The following is a 23,580-nucleotide window of genomic DNA, read 5'->3' as shown; positions in this document are numbered from 1 at the left end:
CTCAAGAGGTGGAGTCTGTGTTCCTTCCTTTGATTGGGGGATAGGTTACTTAACTTCTCTCTGTGCCTCAGTTGCACCTTTAAGATAGGAAAAATCCTGATGTGAAAACTGAGGCTCACATTGGCCAATGGATAGTTGCTTTTCCTATGAAATAACACGAATGAAGCACTTAGTGCTTGGAGATGTTGGATGTCATTGTTGCAGGTCACAAGTTAGGAACCCCATTATCACACTGGAACACAAGGTCAGAGCTGAACTGTCAATCAGAGTCACTTCCTACTGAATCCCTGGAATTCTGTAAACTGCTTCAGGAGAGAATCCTTCCTGGGGATGGAAATGCCAAGTCTGCAGGTGGGCTGGCTCTGGTGGCGATGCGATGGAAAAGACAAATGAGATTCCAGGAGTGGACAGTAAAGGATAATGCCTCTGTTCAAGGAAGGAGGAAATTTTTATAGGGGTTGTGTCAGGAAGGGGTGAGCTGTAGGGGGTGAGCTTGCACCCTGAAGGTTGTTTGAAGGTGCAGTTGAGCAGACAGGCAGGGAAGGGTGACAGAAGGGGAACTAAGGCTTCATCAGGTGTGTTCTCATGATCTGCCTAAAAACAGATAGGGGTTTGTGCTGATCAGCTCCAAGAGAGCTAGTCAGAGAAGTAAGCTGGGGTCAGGCCTTGAATGTCATGATTAAGGTTTGGACCAAGACTCTTTGCATGGAAGGACCAGGCAGAGAATCAGTCATCACCACAAACACCACCACTGTCACCATCACCACCACCACCATCACCATCGAGGCCCCCACTCAGCTTCCTGTCAATTCCCACTTCCATCTGGTCTTCCTGTCTCTATTCTCTCTCCAAACCAGCCTACCTATGGTTAGACTTAATTTCCTGAAATGTGGCTTCTACTTAGGATGTTCCACAGAACACTCTCCTTAGGGCTCTGGGAAAGCTACTGAGGGCCATGTACACCACTGGGTGTCAAAGGCTCTATCTGTTGAGGAGAGAGAGAGAGAGAGAGAGAGAGAGAGAGAGAGATTGCCTGGGAAATAAGCTGACACTGAGCTGGCAATGAGGAGGATGAGGGAAAGATCCAGCCTTTCTTCATGATACCATTCCATCTCCTGGATGGAGCTGGCTCTAGCTCAAATCTCCCCTTCAACATTTTAGTTCATATAAGCTGATAAATTCCTTAAAAAAGGAAAGTTAAGTTGATTTGGTTTATGTTCCCTGCAATATAACTAGAATAGAGGGGTAAAAAGGACAAAAAGGAGAGAGGTTGGACAAGACCAGACCTGCCCAGTTTTCATTTCAATGTAAGTAGTACCTGTCGCAGACACTGTAGGCTTCCCACCTGACACCCCCACCCCCATAACCTTCCTTGTAAAGAGAACCTCGGCGTTTCTCAGGTGTTACCCTCCTACCACCGACCCAAAGAAAGGCGACTCAGTAACCCCAGACGCATTCTAAACTAATCTCGGTCCTCCCCTGTCCCTTACCAATGATTGGCTCAGGAGTGAGCATGCGACCCTGTTCCTCTAATGAGATGGCAGAGGGGTGGCTTCTGGGAGGAGCCTTTGGGAAAGACTGCAAGAGAGGTGGGCTCTCTCGGCTCTGAGCAGTATGGGTTGGGATGTGACACCTGGAATGGCTGCTTGCATGGTCGCAAGGTGTCCCTAAGCAGTACAACCAGCAGAGGAGCTACCTGGGCTTCTGATGACATGGAATCCTCGAATGCTGATTGTCTCTTGCCTCTTGTTATGTGAAGTAACAAATGAGAAAACGCCTTGAATTGGGGTTTTCAGCTACTTGCAGCCCCCATCCTGCGGAAGCTGCAGGAAGCCGACTCACCACCACCTTATTCTGCTGAGCATGGAACTAAGGCCCAGAGGGACAGCCACATGTGCGGGGCTCAAAGCTAAGTAAGGGTAGTGTGACACAGGTGTGCCTCACTTCTGCCACACTGGCCTCATCCTCTCATACCACAGGTTCTAGAATCTTCAGTCAGTGCCCTGCCCCCATCAGCCCAGAGCCTTGTGTAGTCAGATGCGCCTACCCAAGCTCATCTGATTGGAATCCAGCAGGCAATATTCCACCTAATTAAGCGATTGTAAGCAGGAAAGCTGTATCTCCAGAGCCTACCTGTGTTTTGTGATGAGTCTTTATAAACCCTCACTGGCTGTTGTGACGGGTTGCTGAGACCTCTGGAAACAGGGTCCTGCTGGGCCACAGTGGGGTCTGTGGCGGTGTCTGTTTATAGACCCAGAGTCTGCATTTGGATAATTACCTCCATGTAATTGTCAGATTAACATCACCTGAGCCCAAAGGTCTGTTTTGTGGGTTTTTTTTTTTTTTTTTTTTTTATGCTTACAGAAAGAGAAAAAGCAAAACCCTTCAGAGATGCCCAACAGCTGTGGACTTGAAAAAGCTCGAGTCCTAAAAATTAGGGAACCAGTGTAGCGAGGCCAGAGCCCAGCCAGCAGCATGCTGAACAAGTGTGCTTGTGGATGAGGCGGAGGGGAGGCTGGCAGAAAACATGCTTGTTTTCCTGCTTTCCTCTCACACATACACACACACACACACACAAAGGTGTGCAAATTCTCTGAGAAGTTGGCAGCAGTAGGCTCCTGAAAAGCTTCTGAAAAGTTCGACCTGGAAGATTCAGAAAGAAGAAGGCTGGGGAGAAACAGAGTGGGAACAGAAGCTACTTTCATCTTGAACACCCGAGCTGTTGCTCCTGTTACCCAAGGGCAGTAATATTGCAGCCCCAGTAAATGCCCATTCCTTGGAAGAGCTCTTCAAAGAAACAAAGGCTGGTGAGAGAGGTGCCACCTGCACACTGCTCAGCCAGACCGCACAATACTGAGTGTGCGTGGGGGGAACCCCCAGTAGGTGGTCCAGGCAGCATGTTCGTCAAGTTTGGGGGGGGTGTGAAATCCTCAGGTGGGTGCTCTGCAGACAGACCTTTACAGCAGCTGAGGGGGCTCTGAGAGGTGAGTGGTGAGTGTTTGGGAGGAGGGAGCAGGGAGTGGAAATGGTCCTGTGCACAGGTGGGATTGTGTATGTGTGTGCAGGTACACATGCATTCCTGCACACAAAACCCTGCAGGGATTTGGGCATCCCTGACTATAAAAAGTCCCTGGTGCTTTGGGAGGAAGCACCAGACCAGAGGTCTAGAGTCATGCTAGTAGAAACGTAATGTGAGCTAGATATTTAACTTTAAATTTTCTGGCAGCCACGTTAGAAAGTAAAATTAATTTCAATAATATATTTTATTTAACCCAACCTATCCCAAATATTCTCATTTCAACATCCAGTTAACGTACAAATATATGAGATCCCTTACATTCTTTTTTCTTCCAACAAAGTCTTCAAAAGCTGGTGTGTATTTTATCCTTTCAGTGCCCTCTCAGCTTGGACCAGCGACATGTCTAGTGTTAGTAGTCATGTGTGGCTCGTGGTCATGATACTGACCAGTGGTGGGTCTAGAGACTCGAATTTGAGCCCTTGCTCCGTTTCATTCCAGCCTTGTAGCCCTGAGAAAATCAGTGTTGTCATTTGTTTAAGGAGATTACTAATAGTCATGGCAGTTGTTCAGTTAGTGTCTTGAGGGTTGCTGGATGCCTAAGGGCCTAAATGGGTTGCTGGACCAGTGTGTACAGTGGTGTGTTGGGAGCAGGCTCCTACTAGTTCCCAAGAGCACATTCTTAAATATGTGAATTGTGAATTGGTGTTAAACCACTGTTCTCTTGAAATGTATCCTGGTAAGAGAACATTTATACCACGGAAATGGGCAAATGCTTACTCATCAACCCCTGCCCCTCCAGAGAGTAGATTGTTAAACATTTACCCGTATACCGCTGAACTTTGCATGACTTTGAATATTTGCATAACTTTGAATATTTGCACGTAATTGAAGAGGCTGCTGCCCTGGCCTTTTCCCCCAACTTCTCCATTCACGTGCTCCTATCTTATGGTAGCTCCTTCCAGATTCCTTTTCCCACTGTGAGAGGCAGCATCAAGCAGTTGTTAGGTTGGCAGAGCCTGGAGCAGACCCTAGTTCCAGTATTTACTAATTTTGTGACTGTGGATGGGTTATTTAGCCTCTCCGTGCCTTAGCTTCCTCATCTGTGAAAATAAAACAAGCTGAATTTCATAATGCATAGAATTGTTGAGTCCCTAGGTAGCACACCTGAAACTAATATAATCGTATATGCCAGCTATTTTAAAAATAACAATCATACCAGCTGAGAAATAGGGTTGCTCTTGTTGAGTAAATGCCATCCATGTAAAGTGAGAGGACAGTGCCTGGTACACAGTAAGTGCTCCATATGTGTACCCGCTCTGTGATGATGATGATGACGGTCTGCAGGCTCTAGCTATTGGTTGCTACTGTCCACATTCTGGAAGGGGCAGGTGCTTATGGCAAGTGGACGCATCCAGAGGAGGCACTGGTGAGATGGTAGCGTGGATAACAACACAGTGACATTGGACCTGGTATGATCTTTCCTTCTTCCCTTTCCATCCTCTGTCTCATCCTGCTGCAAGAATTGACCACCTACTGTGTGTGGATACAATTGGGAGTGGGTGAACACACAAAGTTGAGAAAAGGGTGATCCTCCCTGTCCCTGTTCTCATGGGGCTTACAAAAGCTCTTTGATCTTCAATAATTTTTTAAAAGATTTGTTTATTTTAAGGGGAGAGAGCGAGAGCATGCTAGCCAGCAGGAGCAGCTCAATCCCATGACCCATGAGATCACGACCTGAGCCAAAACCAGGAGTTGGATGCTAACTGACTGAGACACCCAGGCACCCTGGGATCTTCAGTAATTTTTAAAAGTGTAAGGGAGTCCTTAGAACGAGAAGCTTATGAACTACTGGCCTGGGGTATAACGGAGAGACCACTCAATATTAAGGCCAGAAGGCTTGACCCAGGTTCTAGCTCTGTCACATGTTATTGTGTTCCTAATCCCTGGCCTCTGACCTCTGCTTCTTCCTCTGTAAAATGGGAGTGATAATGTGGATCACTACCCCAGCCACCTCCAGGGCACTGTGAAAATATATTTGAAAACTCTAAAAGCCCAGATGCAAGCAGGGCAACCTCAGGGTCACTGTGTGTATGAGGGTAGGGAGGTGCTGTAGGCACAAGATAGGCCCTGGGGGACCCTTTTCGGAGTCTGACATTTCATTGCCTAGAGGGTCTAATTGATCCCCTGAAGTGCAGAGAAGCTTAGCAAATACCCAGCATACTACTCCAAGCCCTGTGATCTGGCTTTCCAGAATGCCAGGGATTCTCTGGAACATTTCCCAAATCAGTGCATGAAAAGTAGAACCAACCATCTGGGTGACTCTGGAAACATCACTAGAAAATGCAGCCAGCAAAGAGATTTAGGGGTTGAAATTTCTAGATTTCTGCTCCCCTTTTTGAAGTTAACAGCCCCAACTCTGTCATCTACCAGGATCAGTCTCGAGATGGAGGGCTCTAAGACTCCAGACCAGCTCCGAGGGGACATCCCTGCTTATCCTGCTTGTGACCTTCCTTCTGTTGACCCTGTCCTCCTCTGGTTCCAATGCTTTTCTTCCTATCCAGAGATGTTACCTTGACTGTTCCTGCCCATAGGAACCCATAGGTTGTCCTCCACCAGAACCCCCATCTCCTACCCCATTTCCCCTGGGACCCCCACCTGAACCTTGGTCATTGACTAAGTAGGGTAAGGAGACCCCACAGGATTTAAAGAGCTTTTCTCAAAGAAGGGCCTCAGAGGTTTCTGGGATGTTCAAATCTGTCAATATTCATAGAGACGTTTTAAGTAGAAGAAAATGCCAGGGGCACCTGGGTGGCTCAGTGGTTGAGCGTCTGCCTTTGGCTGGGGTCGTTCGTGATCCTGGGGTCCTGGAATTGAGTCCTGCATCAGGCTCCCAGCAGGGAGCCTACTTCTCCCTCTGCCTATGTCTTTGCCTCTCTGTCTTTCTCGTGAATAAAATTTTTTTAAAAAGAAAAGAAAATGCCAAATTAGAGCTGGTCAAAATGCATAGAATCACTCCATGCAAACTCAGAAACCAACAGGGCAGAGAGGGTGGATTCTCCTTAGCAGCATTCAGGCCGATGGCCTCTGCTCCTGGCATGCCCCACACACAGCTGTGTGCTTTCCCGGGGCCTCACCCTCACCCCTGCCCCTTAAGGAAGACAATGAGCCTCTGAGCAGAGGTTTCCAAATGACATTACCTCAGTTTTTCTATCTAGTTCAGGACTATTTCTGACAATGACTTTTAAAATGGAAATGATTTTTTAAACGTGAGTTTCTTCATTATAGAAGTAAAGCTTCATTTTTTTTTTTTTTTTTTTAGTAAAGCTTCATTTAAAAAAAAGTTTAAAATAGGGGGAAAAAAATCACTCCTATTCCCCCCACCCCCAACATAACCACTACCATCACATTGGGGCTTTTCCTTGCAGCTTCTGTCCCTATAAATACATTTGATTCTAGCATTGTGATACTTGTCTTGGTCTTGTTCCCCAGAAAGCAGAGTCTGAGACGAAGGTTTCTGTGCAAGTATTTGATTGAGGTATGAAATTCCAGGGAGTGGTGATGAGGAATCGGTGGTGGTGGTGGGGGTGGGGGGTTGGCACTGTATTATGGAATTGGCCACCACTGAGTGCTGGACTCAGAACCGTCTGAGGAGCCATATGAAGACCTGCCATAGGTGGGGGGAGGGAAGAAGCATATTTCCCTTGGCCAGGGTGAAGGGCAAGAGCCACGGGCACATGATGTCAGGTTGCAGCTCTGAGAAGATGGCCAGAGTCTACGTAGAACTGGTCACCCCAGCACTGCCTACTCTAAGAGACAGGCAGGGTCAAGAAGATCTGAAGAGGTGTCTTAATATAGTCTTTGTGATGCACATGGAATTTCATTCTTGTTTTTCCCACTGAACATGCCATATTTAACATATTGATTAATATGGCTTTTTAGTGGCTGCTTGTTATTTTAGTAGATGAAAAGAAGCATATTTTAAATATAATCAATTTCCCTGCATTGTGGTATTTGCAAAACAGTGACAAGCCAGCCCAGTGAGGTGACCTGCAAAGGGTCATTTTATACATTTGTGGCTTGAAAGGAGGGGCTGGCCAATCCCCAACGCAAGTGGGTAGTGGAAGGGTGTTGATCTTTTTACTAAATACTTTTGCTTCTGTATCAAATACCTTTGAAAAATATTGATGATTGAAAGCCAGGAGAAAAAAACCCTACTGATTTCATGGCTCTGATTCAAAATCTATTCCTTTTCTTCCTCCCCCAGTGGCAATACTTTTAGGACTGCTGAATAATTCTGGATAAAGATAGGTTCAGGACTCCATTTGTCTCTTTGCACTCATTCATTCAATAAATATTTACTGAGAAACTTCTATTTATTCATGAGAGACAGAGAGAGAGAGAGGCAGAGATACAGGCAGAGGGAGAAGCAGGCTCCATGCTAGGAGCCTGATGCGGGACTTGATCCTGGGACCCTTGAGCAACTTCTAAATGTCAGGTATGGCACCAGGCCAGGGGATCCAGAGAAGAAGGAACATCTTTGTTCTCAGAGCATCTAGGTGATGCAGGCATGACAATCAAATATTGTCAAAGCTGCGGTGGTAAGCATGGGACCCAAGAGGGAAAGTGTAGGTCTGACATTCATTTATTCACTGATTATATTATCTGTTGCTGGGTAACAAATTGTCCCAATACTTAGTTATCTAAAACAACAATAATTATTATCACAAAGTTTTGGTAGGTCAGGAAATCAGAAGCAACTTGGCTAGATGGTTTTGGCTTGAGGTCTCTTGTGATGCTGATGCCGAGATGCCAGCCAGCACTTAGTCATCTGCAGGTTTGACTGGGACTCAAGGATCTGCTTCCAAAATGGCTCTTTCCACAGGGCTGTTGGTGGAAGGTGTCAGTTTTTCACTATTGAACCTGGACTATTCCAATGTCCACGACTTGGCAGCTGGTTACCCCAGAGCAACTGATCCTGGTAAAGGAGATTGAGGCCACAATGTTTTTTATGATCAAGCCTCAGAAATCGTACACCATCACTTCTACCATATTGGGACCAAAACATAAGAGGGAACTACCCAAGGGGTAAAAGAAAGTGGGGATTATTGGGGGCCACCTTGGAGGCTAGCTACCACATTGGTTCATTGAGTCAATCAATTGCCATGTATTAAGCATCTTTCAGGAGTCTGATACTCTGTTCAGGACTGGGGATACCAATATGGTTGTAATTATATTTAGGGACTGAGTCTTTGCTCAATTTTGTATCTCTGGTGTCTGGAACACAATGTCTCCTTAAAGGTTTATTTGTCAAAAGTAAGGAAAATGTAGTGGTTAGGAGCTATACCTCTGGGGCCAGTCTGTTTAGGTTCAAATCTGGCGTCTTCCTTCCAGCCCTGATGCTTTCCTGATAGATCTTGTTTAACCAGTGTTCATTTCTGTTGCCTAAATATAAGAATCCTAACTGGTACACTCAGTTTTTCCACTAATCTCCTTTGACTAGTTCATAATCCAATCCAGAATCCCCACAGAGCATTTCATTTTTATGTCTCCTTAACCTTCTTTAATCTGGGGCAGTTTCTCAGCTTGCCTTGTCTTTTATGACCTTGCCACTTCTTTTTTTTTTTTTTTTAATCTTTTTAAATTTATTTATTTATTTTTTAAGATTTTGTTTACTCATGAGAAAAGGAGGCAGAGACACAGGCAGAGGGAGAAGTAGGCTCCCCATGGAGAGCCCAATACAGGACTCGATTCCAGGACCCTGGGATCATGCTCTGAGCCAAAGGCAGGTGCTCAACCACTGAGCCACCCAGGCGTCCCTGACCTTGCCACTTCTGAAGAGTACTTACTAGTCAAGCATTTTATAGAATGTTCTTCAATTTGGGTTTGTCTGAGGTTTTCTTCTGATTAGGTTGAGGTAATGGATTTTGGACAAGAATACCAGAAGTGATTTTGTGAATCATATCAGGGATGCATGATATCAACATGTCATTACTGGTAATACTGACTTTGATCCCTTGGGTAAGATGGTGAGTGTCTGCTTAGTTTCTGTTTTTCCCTTTGTAATGAATAATTATCTTGAGACTATGGAATTATCCTGTTTCTCATTTTTTTGCCCATAAATTTTAGCAGCCATTGATGATGCTTTTAGATGACAGTTATTACTATGCTGTTTGCTTATTGTTGATTTTCTATTTCTATCATTCCTTCTATATTTATTAATTGGAATTCTGTAAAGAAGAATTGTCTCTTATTTATTCAAGTATTTACTTATATCAATATGGATTTGTGTATGTTTTCTTTCTTCCTATGGTTTATAATCCTTTACTATGATTGTTTGTTGCTCAAATTATCTCAGATTTGGCCATTGGGAACTCGCAATTGGTTCTTGTATATACAGGAGTATTTTTTTAATATCTTCATTTTTTATTATAAAGTAATACATGTCTGGGTAGAGGGCACATGGGACTTCTCTGTACTATTTTTGCAACTTCCTGTAAATCTACAATTATTTTAAAAAGAAAGTTAAAAATTAACATATACTCATTTTTTTTTAAATTCAGGAAGTACAGAAAAATATAAAAAATTATTATCTCATTTCCTAGACATAATCTCTGCCTGTGCTCTGTTTTTTTCCCTCTCCAGACTTTTCTTTATCATTTTAAATGGTATTGTAACACAATTATGGCTACTCTGAGACCAACATTCTGGTTTTGTAATAGAGAAAATGCAGGCCAGGGAGATGGGAATTAATAAGACAGTAACACCACCTGCCCTGACTTCGTGTGTCTGCCACCTGCTCTCAGCCCTCCTCATGCTCAGCCTCATGTAATTCCTGCCCCGGATGGTGTGGGGTGAACAATACTAATCAGATGGGGTATTGGAGGGTCTTGAACTATTGAGTCAGGGAGAAAAAGGTATCAATGTTAGCTCATAGAAACAGAAGGAGTTAAAGCTAGTAAATCCAGGAGAATGTACACAGGTCAGGCCAACTCTGCAGAGAGCGGAGAGAGGCAGGGGAGAGGTAGAGATTATTAGAGGGAGAGAAAAGAGAAAAACAGAAAATGTGGAATTTTTACATTCTTGCTACCAGGAAACAGGGCAGCCAAGAACTCAGTGGGTGTTTAACTAAATAGACTTAAAGTTTAGGTCAACGATGGACTTCCCACCTCCACTCTGGGTTGCCCTGACAACCTCCTCCTTCTTGTATTGACATTATTGCAAGAAAGTAGGAAAAAATAGGCAGATGAAGTCATTAGAGGCGGAACCAGTGGTAGTCTGGCTTGTTTCATCCTGTGTGCAGGGTGGTCCAGGGAGGAGCTGGGAGGGGCAAAGGGCTCCTGGGCTGGGGCCGCAGGCAGGGGCACGACCATAGTGGGCCCAAATCTATGCACTGGAGGCTTTTACGAAATTCTAGTGAAGCTGGTCAGTGTAAATTAAATCTCAGTGTTTGCATATCCTCATTGCCTCCCTTGCCCTGTTGGAATTAATCAAGAATACTTAGAAGAAAACCCCAGAACCCTGACTCAGGAAATGGCAGCCACTCCCTCTTCCAGCTGGGCTCAGTCACCATATCTACCTGGCTGTTATAGTCCTCTCTTTGTTTCCATCACCCAAGATGGTTGGGACCATCAGAGGGTGTCACCAATAGTTACTACTTCCTTCTCTTTCCAGAGAAAGAAACTGAAGCTGAGACACTAAGCAACTTGCCTAAGTCACAAATCTAAGAAGCATGCTGGATTCAAACCCAGGTCTTGATCAAGTCAAAATATGTGCTTGGTAATCACCTCACTCTGTGATATAGAACAGTGGTTCTTCAACCACAGGTTGTGAAAGAATCCCCTGCAGAGCTTGTTAAAACATGGGGTGCTGGGCCCCACCCCAGAGTTTCTGATTTGGTAGATCTGGAATATTGCTGGAGATTTTGCATTTCTAATAAATTTCCAGATGGTGCTGATGCTACTGATGATCTGGGAACCGCATTTTGAGAAGTGCTTACATAAAGCAAGCCATTTAGTCCTTGAACCTCAAATATGGTCTTTATAGAACAAAGAGTAGGACTGGATTTGCAGTCTTTGATTGTGTCCTGAGGTTTCTACATGTTTCCAGAGGTGCCTTAGCCACAGGGCAGAGATAAGAAGGTTGAAGGAGTTCAAGTCCCCCACTGTTACTTAGGCAAAGTAGCTTTCTTAGATCTCTTTATATACTAGGGTTCTGTGTGAAATTTTATTGGAAAAGAGGTTTCTGCTATTAAACACAAAGCCAAGAGTTTATAAACTAATGAACTAAAAAAAAAAGTTAAAATACTGTTTGTTCCTATTATCTATTTGCTGTGGTTTAAAACAACAATTATTTTAATATGTAATTTTGTGGGTCAGGAATCTAGGCAGACATAACTCATGAAGGTTACTCAGTGGTATGCTTCTGGTGTCCGGACTGGTCTAAAGGGTCCAAGATGGTGTTACTCACATGTCTGGAGCCTTGTGGGGAACGGGCTGGAAGGCTGGGCTCAGTAGTGACTACTGACTGGAACATCTATCTACATGGGGCTGCTCCCGCACTGTGGTCTCATGGTTATTGGACTTCATGGTGGTTTAGGGCCCAGAGCAAGCTCCAAGAGAAAGTAGGAAGCACCAATCTCTTTAAGGCCCAGACCTAGAAGCAGGTATGGTGTTACTTTTCCATCTTCTGTTTCTCAACCAGATCAATGGAGCTCCCCAGATTCCCGGGAAGGGGACATACACCCCACTTCTCAGTGGGCAGAAAGTTCTGTGTCTATCTTTGAAGTGTACCTGAGAAGACATATCCATATCTGAGCCTCATTTAGATGATGAGACCCTGGTCCTCAAGCCAGGGGTGGTAGAGGGATGTGACTTTGGAGGGTATTTTGTACATTTCAGAAATGTAGTTTGAGGGTGGGTTATAATATGTCCTGGAACACCTGCTCCTGAAGTCAGTCATCTTGCTGGAGAAAGTCCAGGCAACCTCATGGAGAAGCCCAGAGAGAGAGAAACCCAGTCCCCCATCTCCACACCAACAGATCTAGCTGAGCAACCAGCCCATAGCCAGCACTAACTCACCTGCTGCATGAGTGAGCCAGTTAGGAAGGTTTCAGCTCCTCCAGCCCCAGGTGGGCTCCTTTGCTGCACTATATGGAGTGACATGATACCAGACTGGTCACTGGGATGGTTAATGTTATGTGTCCACTTGATTGGGTCATGGGTGCCCAGGTAGTTGGCCAAATATTATTTTGTATGCCTCTCTGAAAGTGCTTTTTGGATGAAATCAACAATCAGTAAACTTTCACTAATGTGGATTCCCCCTCCATAATGTGGGTGGGCCTTGTCCAGTCAGTTGAAAGCCTTGATAGAACAAAGACTGACCCCACCTGAGCAAGAAGAAATTCTGTGAACAGATAGCCTTTGGACTCACTGCAGCTCAGCTTCATGGAACACAAGTGTTTGATGAAAGCTAATAAGTCCTCAGCAATTAAAAAAAAAAATGATTCCGTGGTCAATAATTTTTGGGAAAACCCTTTGTCAGACAATGCTTTTAAAGTCTCTGAATTGCAAAACTTCTCATAATTTGGCATGGATCTTTTGCCGGATGGGAGCCTCGGAAGAGGCTGATCTAGGCTTATTGTGAGCTTCCTGAAAATGAATCTTTATTGTTTCGAAAGTGGGTCACCCTGGGCAGTTTCCCTTTTTTTCAGAGGGTCTCCTTGGGTGAAGGGAAAGTGATGCATCACTTTTTCTCTTCCATGAGAGTGGCCCTGTGGGCCCATGAGGGAAGACTATCCAGGGTAAGAGCTGATGCCGCATTTCAACCTTCCCCTAGCTCCTTAGGCTTGCCCTTTCTGCAGGAGAGTTTGGACCACTCCATTTGATATTCTAGAGCAGAACCAATGAATTATTTCTGCCTTTTCTGCTGTCAAAGGATGCTAATGAGATGCTAATTGCAATTTCAGTGCAATTCCTGGAGACTTCTTTTTACTCAGGGCTGCTGGTTCTGCCCCCTACTGGCGATGGGAGATAGGAATGGTCAAAGAGCCAAGGAACTGAAGACTTCCCAGCCAGCTCTTCCAGACGGTGGAAGCCAGAGAACTTCAGAGACTGCTTTTCTGGCCGGGCATCTAACCATCTTCCTACATGTGGTTTTGGGGTTGTGAAGAATGGACATCCAGAAGATTGTTTTACAATTACACAAAGAGGATAGCACTCTAACCACTTCCTCCAGGATGTCTTTCCTGATCTCTCTCTACCCCCTGCATGCTCTCTCCTTCCTCTCCAGGCTGAGAGATGTGTCCCTCCTCTGTGTTCCATAGTCCCCATTCTTACCACCATCATAGATTATGGAAGAGAAGAGTTTCAATTGTCTGTCTCCACCATCAGCCCTGAGCTCCTGAGAATATGCATTTGGTATCTTTTTCCCTTTTTTGCAGGACTGAAGATGGTGCTGTATATACAGGATGTTCAGACATTGTTTGGTGGGTTGAATTGAGTTGTTCATTTGTGGTTAGTTCAATTCAGAAGGAAACGTGATTATTTTGATAGGGATTAGTCTTTGCCTTTGGAGCTGCTAAGCATATTTAATGTGTAAGCAAGACTCAGATGGAGAGATGTTAACACTCTTAAAAATCTTTCCCAAGGTACTTTGGCAGTCTCCATTTGACCAACAGTTGACTAATTTCAAATAATTTGAATGTATTTATAAGTAAGTCCAATAGGACCAATTTCTATTTGGCAAAATTCTGTTCATTTATCTTTTTACTATATGGCCTTTGAAGCGTTTTCATTCCATTTTACTTCTTTCTCTCCTTCCTCCATTCCTTTCATCTTATTAAGGTTCTATTATCCAAGCTTCCCACTCATTCAGATGGGGTTTTGCTCCCAAATTTAACAGAATAAGTAGGGATTGGGGAGCACATCAGTGGTCATGTATCTTGTCTTTATCCCTGCATCACTTTTATGTTACAACTGACTGTGTGACACCAGGGCCATCAGTTAGCTCTTTGCTACTCACAAGGCAGGCCATGGGCTGGCAGCATCAGTATCTCCTGGGAGCCTGTTAGAAATGCAGAATCTCAGGCCTGCCCCAGACTTTCTCATAACTGGGTGAGTCCTATGCACATACATATATGAGAAGCAGAGGTTCAACTAATCCTGTCTCATACCTTGTAGATGCTGTGGGAACTGAACTAAAGAAAAGTATAGAATACATACCTCTTTGCAATTTGTCATCAGCCTGTAGATCTACTGGATGGACACACTAGCCAGCTTGCCTTGCCTGCCCCACCCTGAGCTCCTGGGAGAGGAAGTCCCACATACAGTACCAAGGGCCACCATTACATTGTGCCAGGAGCTGTGCCAACTGCTTTACGTGCATTCTCTTATTTAAGCCCTACAACAAGTCTATGAGGTAGGTACTGTGCCTGTCCCCTTTAGAGATGAAGAGCCTGGGGATTAGAGAGGTACAACAGTTTGTTTTCTGCCACCCAGTTTGGTATGCAGTACCAGGGTCCTGTAACTGAGGGCTCCTATCATCATCCTCCTCTTTCTGGGGCCAGGGTGGTCCTAATTTAAACAGAACAGTCCAGTTAACTGAGAAATTGCATCTTGGTGATCATCCTCTCTTTTCAACCCTTTGTGTACAAGAAATAGCATTTCCCTACCCTGAGCTGAGGGCTGGGGACAATGTCTCATTGCCTGTCCCATACCTCTTCCCTTCTATATTCCTCTACTCCTCCTCCTCCTCAGTCATCTTCTCTTTCTCCTTTTGATCTTCTGCCTCTCCTTCTGTTCCTTCTCTTCTTTTTATCTTCCTTCTCTTTCTCTTGACAGGCACTTGAACTCAGCTTCTCTTTCTTTCTTTCCTCCTGTCCTCCTTTCACCTTGGGCTTCACATAGAGAATTTGGATGCTGCTGCTGCCACTGACAGTGATGGTGATACTGATGCTGATGGATGATGATGGTGGTGATACTGAGGGTGATGGGTGATGCTTATGGTGATACTGATGGATTGTGATGATGATAGTGATGCTGATGGATTATGGTGATGGTGGATGGTGATGCTGATGAGTGATACTGCTGCTGCTCCTTCTGGTCATGGAGATTTTGTTGTTATTGTTCAGCTGACCAGGATTTTTAGCCCCTCAGCTCCCTTTATTATTTTTATGTTGCACACTGGTAGGAGAGAGGTCATTCAGCAGAAGAACATGAAGTTCTGCTACAAAAGGCAGCCAATATTAGGAAGAGAAAAGGTGATTTGTTTTTGAGATTTAGACACTCTGTAGGTGGAGGGAGGGTCATGAAATTAAAAAAAGGGGGGGGGGTTGGTTACAGGGAATGAGGAGGGAGGAGAGAAGAGACTAGAAAGAACGACTCCAGGTGCTTGCTTCTCAGACACATATTCTGGTTGGTCTGAAAGGTGACTAGTAGAAAAAATATAGATATGTTTGGCACCACCTTCTCTACTTGGGGTGTGTTTGTTATCAACCACTGGAAGGCTACTGCCAGTAAGCCCTTCTAGCCATTACAGGACACTGAGGAGCAGTTACATTACTGTTACCATTAATATCAGCCCACCACTTCCCAACCTCCCTTCATGTGCCCAGAGTTTCTTAATTCTTTACAAACAGTATCTGTATGCCCCATAAATTGGGCAGAGTAGGAAACTGAGGTCTATGATGTCTCTATTTGTCTGCTGTATAAGTTGGGATGAAAAACACTAATCTAGATCTTAGGGAGTAACATACAACTTGTGTTCTGTGTGTATAAAACTATACTACTGGTCAAGGATGGGAGAAGTATGATCATTGATTTAGTTTATTGTCTACTTAGGAGAAGACATATGCATATAAAGTCAAGACTACTTTACAAGAATATAGAGATGCCAAAAGATGGTGACTAAATGCCAAATTAATGGCAGAGGTGTAGGAACTGTAAGATCTTATTAACATTTATTTATTAAAGTTGCAGATATCATCTACAGATAAGCAAGATACACTTTATGCATTTGCAAATAAATTCACGTTACCTGTAGACCACTCTTAGACAAGCAATAACACATTCTGAATATATTCAGGTCAAATTTAACTCAATACAGCTTTTCCTTGACTTACTGTGGTGTTATTATGTCTTGATAAACCCACCACATGTAGAAAGTACTGCAAATCGAAAATGCATTTAATGCACCTAACCTACTGAACATCACAGTTTAGGCTTGCCTAATTGAAACATTCTCAGAATACTTATATTAGCCTACAGTTGGAAAAAAATCATCCAACACCAAGCCTATTTGTTAATATACTACTGAATATCTCACATAATTTATTGAATAGTGTCTTGAAAATGAAAAACAGAATGATTGTAAGTGTATTTATTGATTGTTCACCCTTGTGATCCCGGGACTGACTGGCAGTTGTGCTCTCTGCCCCTGCCCAGCATCATGAGAGAAGGATCAGACCACATAGCACTAGCCTGGGAAAAGATCAAAATTCAAAATTCAAAGTACAGTTTCTCCTGAATGCATATCACTTTCTCACCATTGAAAGTCAAAAAATCATAAGTAGAACCATCGTATGTCGGGGACCATCTGTACTGTTTTATACATTCAGTATTTCTTCAAATAGGATTATCTTTTTCTAGAAGCAATCACAAGGCCTAAGAAGATTTGCAGCAATAGAAAAGATTTTTTTTTCTCCCCTGTAATGAACAGATTAAAAGCTTAATCCCAAGCTCTGTTTCTGTGTCCAAGTATAATTGTTGTGTTAGCCACTCCAAATGGGTTTTCTCATAAACACTCAAGAACTATAAGGTATTCAGAGGGAGGACCCCAAATCTAAAAAGTCAACAAATGAGATCACTTTCAGTAGACTTTGTACCCTGGAAGGGATGACAAAAGTGAGTGCTTTTTAATATCAGGCACCTAGGAAAATAATGATTTTACTCCAGACCCTTCAAGGTCAAGATTGCATTGTGGCAACTTTCAGAAGGGCATCTACTCTTATTTTCCCAGTTACTGACCTCTCTGATCCTGGCTCTGCAAAGATTATCATGAGTCTTTTGGCCCATCAATGCTGCTGATTTGACTTTCAGCTCAGTAAGAACTGTTAAAGAATTATCCATGACATTTGTTAAAACAGTGAGGGGCACTTTTCAAATAGACGTAGGGACCACTGCAATGGGGTTTTGCAGTAGGGGAGGGGTATTAGGCCCAGGTCTGGATATAAAATAAGGAAAAGTGGGAAATTATAGCCAAGGAGCAAGGTGTGAGGGGCCAGTGAATGGGCTGAGATATAATCAAGGAAACTGGCCTCTGCTGGGATGGGAATCCAACATTTACCAAAAGACCCATATGCCAGGCACCATAAGAGGGTTGTTGTACTTAACAGTGACACCATCTCTGCGAGGCAGACGCTATTAATTATCATTGGAGGTAAAAAAAAAAAAAGCAAGGTAGGTGGTCTGTCCAAGTTCACACAGCCAGTAAGTAATTAAACTGTGATTCTTTATTTTTTAAAAGATATTTTTTTTATTTGAGAGAGAGAGAGAGAGAGAGAGAGAGAGAGATAAAGGGACACAGAGGGAGTGGGAGAGGAAGAAGCAGACTCCCTAGGGCTCGGTCCCATGACCCTGAGATCATGATCTGAGCTGAAGGCAGATGCTTAAGCGATCGAGCCACCTAGGTGTCCCTAAACTATGATTCTTCCCTGGATCTGCCTCCCTCTTGAGCTTACTCATTTGGCATCACATCACTGAAGGTGTGTGCAAGATTCAGTTCCTGTCCTCAAGGAGCTTGCACTCTGGTAAAAATATCACCAGGGCACATTCCATGCCACTCCCTCCTGGCCTGAATGGGGTCAGTACTAGACAGGAGATCTCTTTCTTTCCCGTACAATCTTGGCATTTGCCAAGCACTTGTAGTGTGTGTAGGCCAGTTCTTTAAATTCAATAAAAATGACAAAAGCAATAGATCCTGTTTATTGAGTAATTACTCTGTAACTTGGCCAAACACTTTACATAATTTCATTTACAAATTTTTCATCCTCCCAGCAACCTAATAGGTGAGCACAACAATCCTCTTTTACAGGCAGAGCAACTGAGAATCAAGGAGGCTGAGGAAATTGCCCACAACCATTCATCTTGAGAGTGGTAGAGCTGAGCTAAAAGCCAGGCTGCCTCTGCCCAGAGCATGTGCTCTTGATAACTATGATGTCAGAAGAGCTGGGTCACTCCTTTTTGCTTTCCACATGCAGTTAGTTGTTTCACATCATTCACAGTAATTTTGTTCTATAAAGTCACCCGAGCTCTACATTAGCGAATATTGAAGCATTTCTTCTAAGGAAAATACAGGGTTAGGTTCCTGAAAGCCTCTGGTCATAAAGTTTTTGCCAGCTGATCCATTTCTTGTATGTGAGTTTCTGCTTACTGACACCTATTTAATATAGATTGTTGATTCATTAACGTTGAACTTACAGCCCAGAGCCCTGTAACTCATGCCTGAACAAAGATCATCTAACACACATTCTTTCCCCATAAGACACATCGCAGCTTTATTGTGCTTGGAACCGGGACTTCTGTGCTTTTCTTCAGATCCATTTTCAAGCGTGAACTCACTAGCAGAAAGCACAAAAATATAAAAAAACATGGCATGTAATATCCTGGAAAAATACTCTGTTTATAGTATAAGAGCCAAAACAACGAGGTAGAGTGGCATCTTGTTAGGTCTCATGGGAACATGCATGGGATGGGGGGGTGGCACTCAAACTTTTCACTCCTTTGTGTATGTCTGTGAATGACCACAAAGGTGCCACAAGTATTGATTTTGGGGTTAACACAGATTTTAGAGAGTAGATGAATTCACAAATATGGAATCTGTGTACTTGCCAGTTTTAAAAGGTTGCATTTAAAAGACATACACCGAGTACCCACCGTGTACTGTCCTTAGTGGTAGATAGATGACTAGGAAGTGGTAAAGAGGCCATTGCAACAGTGCAGGTGAGAGAGGAGGGTTGTATTCAGTGCCAGGCGACAGTGGAGGGCTGGGGAAAGCTATTTGAGAGCAGAGGTAACAAAACCTGGAGACGGTTTCCATGTGGAGGGAGGGAGAAGGGTGGGTGACGTCCCTGTCAGTTGGGTAGGCGGGTATAGCAGGATAACTTTTGTTGTGATGAACAGAAAACCCCAGTTGAACTGGCTTCAGCAACTAAGGGGCCTCCCCAGCTCCTGTGCATGGGAAGTTGAAAGGCGATTTAGCTTCAGGCAGGGCTTGATTGAGCAGATCCTTCTGTGGTACCAGGACCCACTTCTTCTGCATCCAGTCTTAGCAGGCTCTCCTAATGTGATTCTGGAATGTTTGAGGCAGCAACTAGCAGCCAAGAAAGAGAATCTTGGTTCTATTTTTTTTAAGATTTATTTATTTATTTATTATGAGAGAGAGAGAGAGAGAGAGAGAGAGAAGCAGGCTCCATGCCAGGAGCCCAACGTGGGACTCAATCCCGGGACTCCAGGATCGCGCCCTGGGCCAAAGGCAGGCGCTAAACCACTGAGCCACCCAGGGATCCCCGAGAATCTTGGTTCTAATGTTCCCAGCAGAAGGCTTCTGTGCTTCCTTCTGAGAGCTCTGGCTTAGGTCAAGTGCCTGTCTGAACTGTCTCTGTGGTCAGGGGATGGAATGAGCAGATTGATTCAGCCAGACCTCTGACCTGGGGATGAAAGGTCAAGTCCACAAGACTAAATGGCTCAGATTTGGGGTACAGGGGTGGTTTCCTTCAGGGAAGTCTAGAAGCCCTAGTCAGGAAAGAGGGAAGAACAGGTGTTGCTGTGAAGCATAGATGATAAGTCTATCTACACCTTAAGTGATTTGATTATCAGGACTCAGGCATTTTTTTTAATCGTAAAACAATCCATATAGTAGTAAGAATCTTGGGTTTTGCTTTTGTCTCCATAATGGATAACTGAATGCCATTCCCAGAAGACCTGAATCAATGTCTGAAATGTGACAGCTCAGGGAAGAATTTACATGGCTGCCCCAGTGACTTATTTTTGGAAAGATCACAAAAGCATGGAAATAAGTGTCCGGTTGGAATTATTTATGACTTCGGCACTTCTAAGTCACTTCTAGTAAATTTGCCTTACCTTGTGAGGTAAGATAGAGGAATAGTCTTATTTTTACACTGAGGAAAAGAAATGGAGACTCCTAATTCTGGAAATTGCTGACACACAAGCTTTTATATTAGACAAAGGGAATGCAGAGCAAGTGGGAGGGGTAAGGAAATGAACAGAGAGTAGAGAAGGGAAGCCACCACACCCCTTCAAACCAAACACATGGTGATGGGCATTAATTTATTTATTACCAAAAAATCTTCTTGATTTTTTTCTGCATAGAAAGTCATGGAAGCTGAACTATCACGCTTCCTATGGCTACCGTAACAAATTACTACAAACTTGGTGGCTTGACCATCAGTGTCACTGGGTCTAAATCAAGTTGTCGGCACTCCCCTTGGGAGTTTTAGGAGAGGATCTGTTTTCTTCTCTTTCTTTTTTTATTAAAATATTCATGAAACACCATTTGAACCATTTTTAAGTGTATAGTTTAGTGGCATTAAGTATATTCATGTTGTTATGTAGCTACTTACCACCAACTGTCCCCCTGGACATTTTCATCTTCCCAAACTGAAACATTGTGCCTATTAAACAAATGTCTTCAAGGTTCATCCATGTTGTAGCATGTGTAAGAATTTGCTTCCTTTTCAAGGCTGAATAATATTCCATTATAGGTTAACATCATATTTTACTCCATCCACTCATGACTCAATGGACACTTGGGTTGCTTCCACCTTTTGGCTATTGTGAATAATGCCTCTATGAACATGAGTGTGCAAGTATCTCTTTAAGACTCTGCTTTCAACTCTTCAGGGTATCTCCCAGAAGTGGAGTTGCTGAATCATATGGGAGAATCTATATTCTTGTGTTTTATATCTTCCAGAGCTGACTTATTGCATTCCTTGGCTCAGGGTCCTTCATCTTCTAAACCAGAAGGGTATGGGGGCACCTGGGTGGCTCAGTGGTTGAGCATCTTTGGCTCAGGTCCTGGGATTGAGTCCCGCATCGGGCTCCTTGTGGGGAGCCTGCTTCTCCCTCTGCCTATGTCGCTGCCTCTCTCTCTGTGTCTCTCATGAATAAATCAGTAAAATCTTTTTTTCTTTTTTTTAATTTTTATTTATTTATGATAGTCACACAGAGAGAGAGAGAGAGAGAGAGAGGCAGAGACACAGGCAGAGGGAGAAACAGGCTCCATGCACTGGGAGCCCGATGTGGGATTCGATCCCAGGTCTCCAGGATCGCGCCCTGGGCCAAAGGCAGGCGCCAAACCGCTGCGCCACCCAGGGATCCCAAAATCTTTTTTTTTAAATAAATAAACCAAAAGGGTAGCATCTTGCTTTAGGAGTCACATTGCCTCTTCTGTCTCAAACTTCCCTCTGCCTCTCTCTTAGTAGGACAGATATAATGGAATGTAGGGCCCAGCAAGATAATCCAGGATAATCTTTTTAAAAAGATTTTATTTATTCATTCATGAGGAGACACAGACAGAGTCAGAGACACAGGCAGAGAGAGAAGCAGGCTCCATCCTGGGTCTCCAGGATCACGCCTTGGGCTGAAGGCGGTGCTAAACCGCTGAGCCACCTGGGCTGACCAATCCAGAATAATCTTATCTCGATTCCTAATTTCATCACATCTGCAAAGTCTCTTTTGCCATATAAGGTGACATTCCTAGGTTCCAGGGATGAGGACCTAGATATCTTTGGGAATCATTATTCAGCCTCCCACACAAGCTAATAGAAATTAGCAAATGAATACAGAAGCTTGTCATAAAAAGAAAGGCCCAGAGAACCACCCCATCCCTAGAGATCATCACAGGATATAGGGACATAGTTTTCTAGATTTCTTTCCACACATATACTAACAAATGTATTTCTTTTATCTCCTTTCCTTTTAAAAAAATAAAAAGTGGGGTAACTTTCTACATGGCCCAGCAACTTGTCTCTTTCATTCAATAATGCATCTTTGCAGCAAGCTTTTTAAGAGTGAAAGGGATTTACTTTCATGCTACTGTCTTCTTTGATGTAAAAATAGCAACTTTCCAGTAAAGCAAATGGCTTTTAGAAAAATTCTATTTGAAATAATCTCCTAGAAAAGTCAATGTTAACTTTAATTCTTAAGAGAGAAGAGAGATTTTGAACCAACATAAGGGTGGAGGCTACTTAGAGTTTAGTATTTTGGATAATTAGAGAAAGGGCGCTCTAGTTATAGATGGATAAAACATGACATACCTGAAGGCTAAATTACTTTAAGTGTAGCATGTTAATATGAGAGTCACTGCATCCATGGTGTCAGTTTAAATTAAGCATCTAAGGGCACCTGGATGCTCAGTGGGTTGAGTGTCTGCCTTTGGTTATGATCTCAGGGTCCTGGGATAGAGCCCTACATCGGACTCCCTGCTTAGTGGGGAGTCTGCTGCTCTCTCTCTGGCTCCCCCTGCTTGTGCTCTGTGTTTGTGTGTGTGTGTGTGTGTGTGTCAAAAAATATATAAAAATCTCTCAAAAAATTAATCAAGCATCTAGTTTCAGGGGTGGAGAGATCAGAAGACTTGGATTGGAATCCTGGCCTTTCCATCAACTGGCTGTATGACTTTAGGCAAGCTGTATCTAATCTCTGGGCCTCAATGTCCTAATCTTTGAAGTGGGAGGGTTGCAGCGGTAGCTGCCCCAGATCCTCGTGACCTTCCCTTCTGCAATTTGGGAAGGGCACTATTCTAGCAGGCTACAGGTCCGGTGGCAAATCACAAACCTTCCATTAACTTGTTTATGACCTTGAACTTGACAAGTCAGTTCTGTAGGGCCTCGGTTTATTCATCTGTAAAAGGAGCAGGCTGGTCTAGAGTGTTCTCAAGATCCTTTCTAACATTCACATCCTAAGACAGTGAATCTCAAACTTCCGTGTGCCTGAAAATCCCCTGGGGATCTTGTTAAAATGGAGAGCTTGATTCAGCAGATTACAGTGTGACTTGAGATTCAACATTTCTAGTAAGTTTTCAGGTGAGGCTGATGGGAGTCTGGAGACCCCACCCTTTGAACAGCCAAGTATTTAGATTTCCCACTGTCCGGAAACTTGGTTAAAGACTTGGAAACGGGCAAAAAAATTCCTGTGTGTCCCTTGGGTGGAGTGCTGGTCTGGTACTTATCTGGTGCTAGCGGTGTATGCACCTTTCCTTATCTTCCATTGTTCAGCATTGTAAGAGTAGAAGTTAAAATGTAGAATATGTATAGTAGTGGACTGACTTGTTTTATAGAAGTACAACTGATGTCAACAATGGAAAAAGATGGCTCTCAAACATTACTTTTTCTTGTCCTATAGGATCATCAACCAGTTTTGCATAATTACCAAGTTCATTTCAGTATTCCTGATTGCCCACAGATAGGAGTTCTTCAAAATCTCCTTTAAACAGGCTTATTGGGCACCTGGGTGGCTCAGTGGTTGAGCATCTGCCTTCCCGCTCAGGTT

At 43.7% G+C, this 23,580-nt stretch overlaps 1 protein-coding gene across 5 annotated transcripts in view; it reads left to right on the top strand.

Moving 5' to 3' along the window:
- Positions 1-23,580, top strand: part of LARS2 (leucyl-tRNA synthetase 2, mitochondrial) — a 188,896-nt gene that overhangs the window by 9,153 nt on the left and 156,163 nt on the right. For 2 of the 5 annotated variants that reach the window (XM_038566684.1, XM_038566680.1), the window contains exons 1-2: positions 13,485-13,502; positions 14,260-14,434. The exons of 2 other annotated variants lie outside the window; for them this stretch is intronic. The gene's annotated coding sequence lies outside the window, so the exon portion shown is untranslated. Of the gene's footprint in view, positions 1-13,484; positions 13,503-14,259; positions 14,435-23,580 lie in introns of those variants that run through there. One more of the 5 variants, XM_038566681.1, reaches the window with a different exon arrangement.

The sequence above is a fragment of the Canis lupus genome, chromosome 20, assembly GCF_011100685.1.
Source record: "Canis lupus familiaris isolate Mischka breed German Shepherd chromosome 20, alternate assembly UU_Cfam_GSD_1.0, whole genome shotgun sequence".
Lineage (NCBI taxonomy): Eukaryota > Metazoa > Chordata > Mammalia > Carnivora > Canidae > Canis > Canis lupus.
Note: the sequence above shows the minus strand (reverse complement) of the source record. Positions and strands in the feature narration are given on the sequence as shown.